Source organism: Centruroides vittatus, unplaced genomic scaffold, assembly GCF_030686945.1.
Source record: "Centruroides vittatus isolate TY-2023 unplaced genomic scaffold, ASM3068694v2 contig_10, whole genome shotgun sequence".
NCBI lineage: Eukaryota > Metazoa > Arthropoda > Arachnida > Scorpiones > Buthidae > Centruroides > Centruroides vittatus.
In genome coordinates this window covers 3,131,900-3,144,950 of record NW_027120658.1, presented here as the reverse complement: position 1 = coordinate 3,144,950, position 13,051 = coordinate 3,131,900, and the positions used below count along the sequence as shown (strand labels likewise).

Below are 13,051 nucleotides of genomic sequence, written 5' to 3'. Positions count from 1 at the left end.
ATTTTAAATAAAATTAAATTGTTGATCGCGCTGTTTTACAGATTACACATCATAAAATTTGAAGGCGTGTGGCTCGCTTACGTGTAGTGTTGGCTTAACGAAGTTCTCGCTTATAAACCCTTTCGCGTGGGTGTCAGTCACAGGTGATAATGAAGCCAAACTTCTTTAGACACAGTGCATAATACATCGACGGGAGGCATGTTCTGTATCTAACATTCCACTCAAAGTAAGAGTTCCAATAGTTGAGGGTGTGCAAACATACGGGCCTAGCTTATAAGAGGAATAGTCGAGTTGTTTAATAATCGTGTTATTTCTACTCCGGTAAACACACTTACAAAGACTTCCAGATCCACTTCAAGACTCACAAGTAGGCATATCTACTCCCCATCCATCCATTGTCACTCCGAGGTGTAGCTTAGGTCCGTGCTATTGTATCATGGCGGAGGTGTTTTTATTGGGAGCCTGCCAGTCCACAATAGTGCCTGGATACCAGAACCCCGAGATTCACACGCATGCAGGAGTAGTCTGACCAGATCACTATGTTATTGTGACCGTTATTGTAGCTTCGTATGGTGAGTATATCGCTGTTTCATCTTAATTTATTTAGACTGAGTTATTATATAATGCAATTAAGTTGTTAATCTATATTTAGAGAGTTTTTAATGCTGTTATAACTTATGATAATACACATACAGACATACAATCGTTACTTTCTATGGATTATTTTAGTTGCTTCGCTTGGTTATAGGGAAGATAAAATTACACAGTAACACTAAAAAAGCATTCATGATTCATTTTTGGGAAAATTTTATTCTTGAACCACTCTAGAATTTGATCATTTACATATTTATTTGTATTGTGCTTCTGTTTCTTCAGTTTAATCTATTATCAAGTGGTCTAAACTACTTTAAAAATGACTCCTATATAAAAATTAGATTCATTTTTATACTATATTATTTTGGCTAATTTAATTTAATTAACTATAAATTTCAAATACACTAGCATTATATTGTTTCGTAAGCATATTAATTGTCATTTACTATAATATAATATAATACTTTTTAATAAATTTTGATATGTTGGTGGGAAAACTTACAGGTGTTATTCAATGATGTAGGCTCAGAACTGTATTCTTTCTAGGAAATATTAACAAAGAGAGTGCATTATAACCTGTGTTATACCATAATACTTTCATAAGTGTATGATTCAGTTCACAAGGATGATCCAATAGGGAGTATCGCAGACTAGAATTGGAAAGAGGACCGAGCTTTGACGAAACAGCATCGCTGCTTTAGTCAAGTGGTTGAGTTTCCCCTATCATAGAAAAGGGGAGGAGGTTTTAAGGACCAGACTACAGCTGTCCACTGTTGGTTCAAAGTCCGGGCGACCACTGCTGTTTCTTTTGATAATGTTTTTTCTCATACACTAATAATTGTTTATTAAATATGTAAAATTTTATAACATTTAACACGTTCTAGAATCCATTATTTTTTACGAATATCCGTTAAAATGCTCGATATATCCGACGAGATTTGGAGAAAACGGGATTCGTTACTGTGTTGCCATACAAGTGCCTACTCCGTCTGACGTAACAGTAGTGTAATAAGATAATCAGTTTCTCTCTCATTCTTGTTTTTCCCTTATTCTTTTTAACTGTGAAAGCGAGAAACTGCACGCTTCTTACTCTTGTCACTGTTGTGGCTTCGAATCCGCAAACAATCTATCCCGGGTCCCCCGTGTCCCCTAGGGAAAGATAGTTTTAAACCTCCCTAGTTATTGGACGGGCACTCTCTTCTGTAGATGAATGGGAATCAATCTGGGGATTTCTACAAAAGGCCGACTCTATTCAGATTTACAAAGCTTTCAACGAAACTCACGAAGAGGATCCGTTGCCCCTTGAGACCCACGTAGAGGGAACCCAAGAGGCCCCAACAGGTGTTGGTCGGCCTTCTCCTGATGAAGTGACGATAGGTGCGTTACTAGTTCCCTCCCTGACACGCCTGAGGGTGGAGTTAGTCAGTTAGGAATTACAGATTTACTTTTGGTGAATTGTAAAGCAATTATGAAAATTTGTCACAATTTCTAAAGATTTACTTACAGATAGTATTCCACTGTTGAATTTTAATGGGGTTGGTTTATTTATTTTTTATTTCTCTTATATTTTATCTTCATTGTAGAAGAATCAAGTGTCCCCAGGCTAGTGAAAAATGAAATGTCTTTAAATTATGTTTCTACTTTAAAATTGATTTTATGTTTAGGCTTATAAATGATTTGTCGTCCATAATTTAGCATTATAAGGCATAAGACTCTACATTAATTAAATTACATTAGTTATATGTTAGTCTTAGACGATTCTTAATGGCTAAGGCCTACTTAGTGGCTTATATAAAATATTTATTTTCTTACAATAATATTAAAAGAATATTTTTATAACAGATTACTATAAAAGTTCTATTTAAAGTAGTATTATAAAGCATTAAGTTCGAAATATTACATAAATACCCGTCTGTAAACGGTTTATTAATGCTACTTAATTGTATTTTATTTTTTCCTCTATAAAATGTAATTGTGATTTTATAGTATTTTCAAGTTTTATAAGCTTTTATTGGGGGTTAATATGTGTAAATTAAGTGTGAAGAGTGCATTTACCGCTTACGTTTTAAAAATAATAGTACTGTAAAATATCCATTGGACAATAATAATAGTACTTAAAATTAACTTAAAGTTGAGAAATTGAATACTTTTAGGCTATTATTCATTCGTGCTACACTTGCAATATATTTATAAGTAGAAATGAATTACGATTCAATACTCTACTCCCGAGAGAAATAAAATAATAATAATAAAAGGAGGGAGGGGAGAAAAATGCGGCTTTAGTTGAAGACTAATTATTATTCCGCAACCGGCAAAGAGATAAAAGTAAAAACTTAAGAAATAATTGGCACAAGACGTCATACTTTGATTGCTCGGCCTCCAGTCTTGCTGACGGATGAGGTTGTCACATCGTCCATTCCGACCTTGCCTTTTGCGACAGTTCGGGGTTTGTCGCCCCCACACTCACCTCGGGCTTCAAAACTACTGACGCGTCATACGCAGGTGCATCTGAATGACAGGCTGTGGTCAACACAAGACGTATTTTGGATCTGGTACCTTGATCGTACAGACAGACGGACACACACATACACACACAAATTGACTTAGTATATATTTATAGCAGTTACAACGGCATATATACCTACCAAGCTATAGAAAAAATTTCTAGCTTTATACGAGGTTACACAAGTTCTAAAAGTATAAAAAAATTATTTTTAAGATAATACATCAATTTTTAAGATTAATTATCATTCCCATAAATTGATTATTTGAGAATAAGGGTAGGAAATTTTAGCCACTGTTTCATTAAAAATGCTTCATTAAAATATAATTGCCATATATCATAGAGCTTATTAAAAAATATCATTATCAGATCGAATTTTTTCTTATATAAATTCATTATTTTTACTTTTCTTAGAAGCCAAAAACTTATTAACTTTAGGAGAAGGGAAGGGAAAAAAATCCTACATCAGCAAGATTATTATTATTAAGGTTATCATCATAAAAAATTTGGCAGAAATCTAATAAATCTGCGCATTTTTTATTTAAAATTTTAATTTTTTTTCTAAACTTTAATGTCTTAATATTAATTAATTTTCATTTTATTACATTTAAAAAATTAATTATAATTAGGATATGAATATATTATTAAGTGTTGAACTGTGTTTCCATTGCAGAATTACGTTTAATAAGATTTTAATTACAATTAAAGTGTGGAAAATAATTTTAAAAAAATAGGCTTAAAATTCGAATAAGGCTTTTATAGGCCTATGTATTATTTAATTAGATAATAAGATAAAGTAGGAATTTATTTATATTATTGACAGGAATAAATTGAGATAAACTCGAGCTGACTGATAAGATTTAGCTTTTATTCTGTTTTTCGTCTTGGCGAATTTATTTCGATTTTTGTTTCCACATTTTTCAAGTGTTAAACTAAGTCTGGAGTCAAGAGAAATGCAATATGAAATGTAGTCTTAGATAGGAGCCATTATTCTAATCTCTTAAATATAACTCACTTCAATTTAAGTTGAAGAGAGTCCTGACAGTTTCCTGTCTTTGTTGAATATTATTGAACTTGTACGCATGCTCTGATAGGGAAGAAGGTGATGCCCGGGCCGCCCATCATCCGAAACACACGGGGCAATCCATCATCGTCATTTTCGAATTTTACTTTGTAGACAACATTGCCGCAAATACACTTACCGCAGCTTAATGTTAAATATTCCTTATTGTGCCCAATCTTTCTTGTTTGACGGTTTCAAAGTACTGTTTTATACACCCAGGCCCCTGCTCACACGACGGTTTTTCGGGCCTGGATCGAGGCCCCGCACTCAGGACGGCCCGCACTTTCAAATTTCTAAGAAACTTTTATTAGAAAGTTGTTTGAGAGGCCTCACTGATAACGTTATCTGGAGGCCCCTCAATACTTCCAGCCGGATGCATCCAGAAATTACAATAATATACATTACTATAGGCCTGCTATATTGTAGTTTTACAGAATAGTTTGTGAATAACTTATTATAAAATGAATATTTCTGTTGGATTTTTATATAGGCTGTGTACTACATTCCAAACATCATATTTAGATTTATATTATTAAAAAAATTATTATTTCAATGTAATTTTTACAATATTTATTTAGTAACTTGCGTTATAATTAATCCTGTATTGTTCCTATAATATAAATAATAGGAGATATAAATGTAATTTATATAATATAATCATGTATTGTTCAAATTAATACTGTATCCTTACATAAATCCTGATTTTCAATCGAAAATTAAAATAGAATTGTGTGTAAATGGAAATTAACTGAAGGCCTCGAGGCAAAAACACGTTAACTTAAATTTTTCCCCGAATTTCTGGAAAAATTTTCCTAAAGTTTCAAATTTTCTCTTTATTTAGGATACATAATTGGTATTAATATTATAGGCCAATCTGGAAAGCCAAGAAATTATAGTTTCCCTATATTTGTTGAATTTCTACAACATTCAACAAAGAAACTGAGTTAATACGTTCTTTCCTCCAGGTCTTCAATTAAAATATTCAATGTTAATTAAGTAATTAAAGCAATATTCTGTTGAATATTCCTAATTTTATTATGGAAAAAATATTAACCTGTTGAACGGGTTTGACATTTAATGGTTATAATTTACATAATAGCATTCAATGAATTTATCTGAGGTTTAATATTTCTAAAAATTCGATTATTTCGCTGTGTTTAATACAACGAAAATAATGGTAAAATTTAAATTTATCACTTAGAAAATTGCTTATTAAAATAAATTGCAGAAGCATTTTATATGAATAATAATAATAATAATAATAAGCGTTAGGCAACATCCTCCATAATTGTTGTACTTAAAATTAAACTTTTTAAAGGTGAATTTCAGAAAAAAACTTTTAAATAACAATTTAATATAATTTTAATTAAAGTGAGATTTATCTGAGATTATCCATTTATATAATTTTACGAGAAATCTCTTGATTTTTCTTCTTTTTACAATAATCTTTCATCTCAAAGTTTCTCTCTCCTCTAGAAACTTTATTTTTTTTTGTTTTTCTATATATTTTTTTTAACTTTTAGAGACTATATTTTATAGCAATCCGGTGCAGAAGTCAATATACAATAGTTATCAATGGACAGTAATCTTAAGGTCGATAATTTTCACCCTACAATCACCTCGACTGTCAGTTCACTGTCTCAAATGTTGCAACGAGCCCCCTTCTCCGTCTCATATAGTTAAGTCGAAATGGATGGTTACATGACTGAACAATCTGTCGTCATTTACAATCTTCCGAACTACGGATAAATGCGACTGTGTCAGTTGCAGAACATTCCCTTCATTCGACCAACAACTGCATTAAACCGTGTACGGCACACACAAATGCGCTTTAACACTACCAAAGACGTGTGTACCGTAGTACGTTTGATACATGTTTACGAAGATAAAATTCGATCAACAACCTTCTAGAATTTAAATCAGTCAAAAGTTTTGTATATTAGAAAAGATATTTATCGCGGTAAAAACCTGTGTAAGCCGGAAGCACGGTGAACAAGTTCGTTTTAAACGGGGTTTTTTTTTCCTTCTTTAACGTAGAAATTCGCTCTGTTCCGATGAATTTTTCCGTCTAGACAGGTTCCGTTTTGGACAGGTTTTACTGTATATATTTACACCTTGCTAGAGGATCGGATGCATTAAGATAACTCGAGAATTATTCTAGAAAAATTTTATTCGGGACTGTAGTAAGAAAGTCAAAGATCGATTGTGTTTATGAATAAATTCACTCTACGTTAATAATAATAATTTAAATAGTTTTTTTGTAAATTCAGTTCGTAGATAAAGAATAAAATAAAATAAATTTAAGATAAAGTTCGTATATTAAATTTTATTTTTTATTACATTTGAAATCTCATTTTTCTTTCTATAATTTTCGATTTTTACAATGAATAAAATTTGTTTCTTCGCAGTTATTTTAAATAATTCCTATGTTATTTTTTTATATAAAAAAATTCTCTAGGATGTCGGCAGGAACATTTTAAAGAATTATTTTAAAACCTGTCCAAAATGGAAACCAGCATAAACGGGAAAAATCAGTGATTTTCTGTGTTAAAAAAAATCTACTACATCGGAAGAAATATTCGCTATCATAAGAATCCAGTTTACACAGGTTTCGCGGTATTATTAATATTAAAATTGTTTTATAGAAGGTCCTAAATTCATAATTTTCTCGAAATTAAGAGCTAGGTTTTTTAATAAATTTAGTGATTTAACTTTATATCAAATATCTGAGAGCATCGAGCAGGTGTTCCGGAGGTTATCTTGATTAAAAATGTTCGAAATATTTGGTTTCAGGTTACATAAACAGATGTCCTCTAAAGAAATGTAACTAGAAAAATCGAATTTTTAAAATAATTTTATTATATTTTAGACATGATATAATTTAATATACAATAATTCTAAAATTTAATATTTTCTAAAATAATAATTATTATTATATAAAAATATTTACGAGTGACCCAAAAGTCGTTTAAATCGTTAAATGCGAACAGAAATTTATAAATAAGATATATACAAATTAATTCGAAAAGAAGGGAAAAAAAGGAAAAAGAAGAACTGAAATTGTATGGATAAACATCAAATGCCCGAGGGTAGTATTGTCACTAGTCAGATTGTCCCTTCTCGTGTTTGTATCGGGTAGTGTCGTGTCTGTGTTTCTCGAGACGTGATTGATTTGTGAATCGGAGCTGTCGATTTACCGCTATCTGCGCCTTCTTTTGTAAGATCGGTTTTGGTAGCGACAACAGAGCAGGCTTCTAGCTCACCCGGGCGCCGAAAGCACGACACTAACCCCGGTGACAGGTAACAAGGTGCGTCTTAAAAGACCACGAAGCAGACGAAGAATACGCTTTTCCTCTTCACTACTGGATAATATATCATGTCCGGTGCTCGAAAATGCTTCAAAAGGAACGTCTACTCCCCTTTTTACTTAGCTAGATGGTAGGCTAACCGCCCCCCCCACCCGATAGTGAAATGTGAAGTGTTCTCCTATAAGTTATTGATACTCAAAACTGGAGGGGATACCTCTCACAGTAACCACAGGTCTTGATCACCTGTCATTACTCTTATAAATGGTTCTAACTCCCGAAAACAAGAATTTATGCAATGGTGCAGGATAAATGGCGAGTGTTCTAAACACAGGCCGCAGTTTCCTATTTGTGTGGGTAAAAAAATAATGACGTTGTAAATTCTGGAAGCGTTTAATTCGCTTTGATATCGCATCAAATTGATGAAATATTCATTCGAAACGTTAAATTCAATTTAGTCTGTCGCATGAAAAATTCATCTGATAGTTGACCTACATCCGAGATTAAGATGTTCTTTAACTAAATCAATAATTAAAACGTAAATCAATGGGGGAGGAATCAGAAAATAAGTCTAGCGAATGAAAGATTGAGACGCATGATAAAGCTACAATGAGTGGTTTTATTGTTAAATTTACAACAAAATTTTTGATATAAATCAATCTTTCAATTCTCGGAGTATATATTTTACAATTTAAAGTAACAATTCGAGTATTTTTCCTTATTGTCACTTCAAATTTTATTTCGCGTGGCCCTATATAAACGCTTATAGAGCGCATTAAATTTTAATTTCCAGCAGTTATGTACAATATAGACTACTGTTTACTTAGATATATAGTCCTAATAGAATTCAACATGAAATTTATTCAATGGTTAGTGTTTTTTTTTTCTTTAATAATAATTGGACAAAAGCGAATAAAATTGATAAATTCAGCCAATGGCGGGTCTCTAATAGTCACACACTACATCTTAATTTGAATGAAGGGAAAAATTATTATAATGGATACTTTTGAATCATTTTAAAAATTATATTTTAAGTAATAAAATAGTTTTTAAATTTAAAATTATATTAATGTGGTTCTTATTTTTATATATTCGAGAATATTTAATAAATATAATTGAGAAAAATAGTCTAATTTCTGACTATTCTTGCTTGTTTTTATTTAATTTTAATTTTTTTAAATAAACAAAATAATTGGCGGAATATTCGCATTTTGCTTTAAAATAGGAAGAATGATCATTATGTACTGTACAGTACAATACTTTGTACTCTAATATTAAAGTACAATACACATTACATGATTATGATCATCATCATCATCATCGTGTTTAATACTTTGAATATTAGAATATATTTAATAGCAATTAAGTCTCAAATAGTGGCACATTTTTTGAAATAATCTTAAGTTCCACTTTTAAGTTAATATTAATAAAAACTTAAATTGTTTCTTTGATACTTTTTTACATTTTAAGAAATTGCAACGTTGCAGTTTAAAATTATTAATCATTCTTTTCAGACAAAAATTTCGATTTAAGGAAAAATAAACTTTATAAATTATCTCACATCATTAGATTGGTTGAATTGCGTTTGATAGAATTGTATGGTAGAAAATATTTACATAGTTTATTTGGATTTAATACATTGAAAATCCTAACCCTATCCCAAGTAGAAAGAATAGAATCTTGGCTTCACGGAATCATTGGAACTAGAGCAAATAATTAAATGTGAAACAGGCATTTCATCAAAGGTACATACTTGAGGCAATAAATCGGGTACAAGAGAATCACACCTCCATTTAAAAGGGTGCACCTTGATGTAAGACCTTTTACCATGTTTTCTTTTTCTCTTGGGACATTGAACGATACCAGATTCTTTTCTAATGGCTTTTTTTTCACCCCTACCAGGATATTGACTGACGATACGAAGGCAAAATAAAAAAATAGAAAACTCCCCGCTTTCTGCTGGGAGGATTTTCAATGGATTGTGTGCTGGGTAGAGTGGTATGTGAGACAATGAAATATCGTCTGTAGAATGGTAGAATGGTGAGGGGATTTTTTTAAAGAAAAATTCTTTGCCGTCACCAACTGCTTCGCTTTGGATTGACGGCTGAAGAAATAAGATCTGAAAGTTCCTCATTCTGAGTTCATAGTCAACCATCTCCTACAGCCTTTCACCACTCATTCATTTTACACTTTGCCAGCCATTTTTTTATTAAATTCGGCAACATATAGCTTTCACTATTATTTCTAACGTTAATTAAATCGGAAAAAATGTCATTTGTATCATCCACAACTAAAATACGCTATAAATTCCCTATAAACGGGAAAAAATCGAAACTTATAATTATTTATTAGCAGAAAATACTTATATTTGACTATGATCTGGTCTCGTTGTACATGATATGACTCTTTTTTTAGGTATTGACCCCTCTTTGGGGAACTTGATTGTATTGAAGGCGAAGGTCAAGCAGCCAGACTAACTGGAGAGGCCAGCGGTCAGCCATCTCGGTGACGGCCAGGCCTGGGCTGTATTGGGTTTGGCATCGGGGATTGGAACAATGCCACACAAAGGTAAGGTTCTGACAAGAGTTAAATTTATCCGTTGACAGGCGATAGCCTACATGTTTCCATTCAAGTTCAAATGAGATATATTACTTTATCCCAGACTTTTCAATAATATTCTAAGAATAACTTCTGTGTAAGAATCGTAAATTATGGAAAAAATTTGATAAAATTTATGAAATTTTTAACAATCGAGTTACTTCTTTATTTATAAGAGCGAATATTACTCTTCGAATGGAGCCATTTCCTTTGGAAAATTTATGGAAATTTATTTATTTATTTTTTACTCCGAAACAAAATTAATATTTATTATAATTATATAATGTATATAATTTTAAAAATTTAAGTTTTATTTAAATCTGAAATAAAAACGTTAAACTTCCAGGCGTTGGTTTAAAAAAATTATCGCATAAAATACAATTATAAAAACATAAAAATAAATAAAAACTACATTTTAAAAAGTCATTAATATAGAAATAATTAAATAATTCAATACAAATTATTCAATTTTAAAAAAATTCCATGGATAAAATCACTTGTTATTGATGCTAAACTATCAACAAATTTTCAAATTTTATTTAACTAAATTACATTTTTTACAAGCTAATACAGACCATTTATTGAAAATATATTCTAGAAAAAAAATTCGAGACGATTTATTAACAGTAAAAAAAAATAGTCCTACCAATCTTATCTTTCCAATTCATTAAACATGTTCATCCATTATTGTAGCCTTATCCTTTAATATCAAATACAGCTATCAGATTTAAAAAAAAATTGCTCCAAAGCATCTGGAATTAAAAATTATTATACAATGGTGAAATTAATTAATCAAATAGAAATATTGAAGTGGCTCTTAAAGAAAATCTGTGATAAAATAATAAAAATATAAAATATCTTTTGTTATAGATTTAGGGAAAACTTGTGTAAATTAAAATAAATTATACAGATCTATCATAAAAGACGATTTTATATAATTCTACAGACTAAAATTTATCTTATTTTTTAAATATTTAAAAAATAATATATATTAATTAAATTACTTTAACTTCAATTCCTGAAACCATTTAATTTATTAAAAAATAAGTTCTATTTTTTTAAATTTTGGTCTATTCAATTACATATAAATTATAATATATTATATTACATAAAATTTTTTAAATATATCTACACATCAATTTGGTTTAATTTTCAGGCAGACTAAACGTTAGACTATTCATGCTGTACATACATACATACATACATTAGATTTTCTAGTTATGCACTCAATTAATGTTTGCTATAATAGCTAAGCAAACAAATAATCAATATTTTGGTGATGATCTAATTATTGATCTTATCTCACTTTATATTTATAAGTCCATATAATATAATTATATGGCTAGAAATTAAATAAACCAATTATAAATAAAATTATATTATCCTAAGTTCTTATTAAATCAATTCATGAAATAAAAATAAACCTTTGTGATCTGTCTTAAAATCAAAATTTTTAAATTTTCAGTTAATTTTTTACTCAAAAATAATGCCAAATTTAATAGAATTGGCATCGAATTAGGCTTTAAATATAAAAAAGGCAAAATTGAAATTGCTAAATTAACTGTTTGTGTGTCTGTCATCAACTGTATTTAGTAAATTATATTTCATTCGATAAGTTTTCTGTTAAATGACTGTTTAACTATAATTTATATCGTGCGAATGTAGCGTAAATTATAGTTAAACAGTAATTTAAGGCGCATTTAATGAGTGCCAAGTTCTAATTAGCGCTTATTAACTTTTCATTATTTTCTAATTACTCTTCTCTACTATAGTATAATATTGTCAAGTAGGCTAGTGTATACGTTATTTAAACACGATGCTTTTATTTTATTAGGCCACAGCGGAATCAATCAATTGGGTGGTGTGTATGTCAACGGCAGACCATTGCCAGATTCAACTCGCCAAAAAGATAGTCGAATTAGCCCACAGCGGTGCCAGACCCTGTGATATTTCTCGAATTCTTCAAGTATCTAACGGCTGCGTATCAAAGATTCTTGGCAGGTATTACGAAACGGGTTCCATCAAACCACGTGCCATTGGAGGAAGTAAGCCACGTGTTGCCACCGCATCTGTAGTGACAAAAATAGCGGAATTTAAAAGAGAGTGCCCTTCTATATTTGCCTGGGAGATAAGAGATAGATTGTTATCGGAAGGTGTCTGCAATAACGATAACATACCTAGCGTAAGTATTATATTATAATTAGTTTAGAGTGAGTTATATTTAAGTATGGTTTATTATTTGTAGAAGTGATGTGGAAGAGTAAGTGTTGTTGCTAACATTTAGGCCTGTAATAGTAATTTAGTATTATCTTAATAGATCTTATCTAATATTTTCGGGATGATAGTACAATATGTGAATAATAGGTGGGATTAAATCAGAATTGTAAGCCGTCACCAGCAAATACAAGTTTTTTATTTAAAAAAAAATTAGTCGGAATGGAAAGCTTGATAAAAATTGATCTAATTTTCAATTTAGTTTTCTCATTTACATGCCTAATTGTTTAGAATAAGTTACAAAATAATCTAAATAATAAATTTAAAAGGCATTCAGATGGAAATTTATCTTGTCCGATGCTATTCTCTTCCAACACGTCTTAGATGCGAATCTCTCATCATTATGCATGTATAGGATACACTTTCAAGTTACAAGCTAATGAATGTTGCTAAAGAATAAACATTGCCATAAGTAAAAATAACATAAGTTTATATTGAAATAAATATTGGTAATGTTTAATATTAGTTAACTGAAATCAGTGATGTTTAGTTGGAGCCGCAAATTCATGAATAAATACTTTAATGTAAGCGGATTATTAATGGTAACATGAAAATAAACGTGATTTAAATCTTAATTATTAATTTAATTAAAAAGCAAAAAGAATTAAGCCATATATTTAAGTATATTTTAGAAAAATCTGTTGCAATTAGGATACCTTTTCTTAATAAATACGCTTAGTATCAATTTTAAACATATATTTTATAATACGTAAA

The 13,051-nt window shown here is 30.3% G+C and overlaps 1 pseudogene; it reads left to right on the top strand.

Moving 5' to 3' along the window:
• LOC136974355 (paired box protein Pax-6-like) overlaps window positions 1-13,051 on the top strand; it is a 41,381-nt pseudogene that overhangs the window by 6,488 nt on the left and 21,842 nt on the right.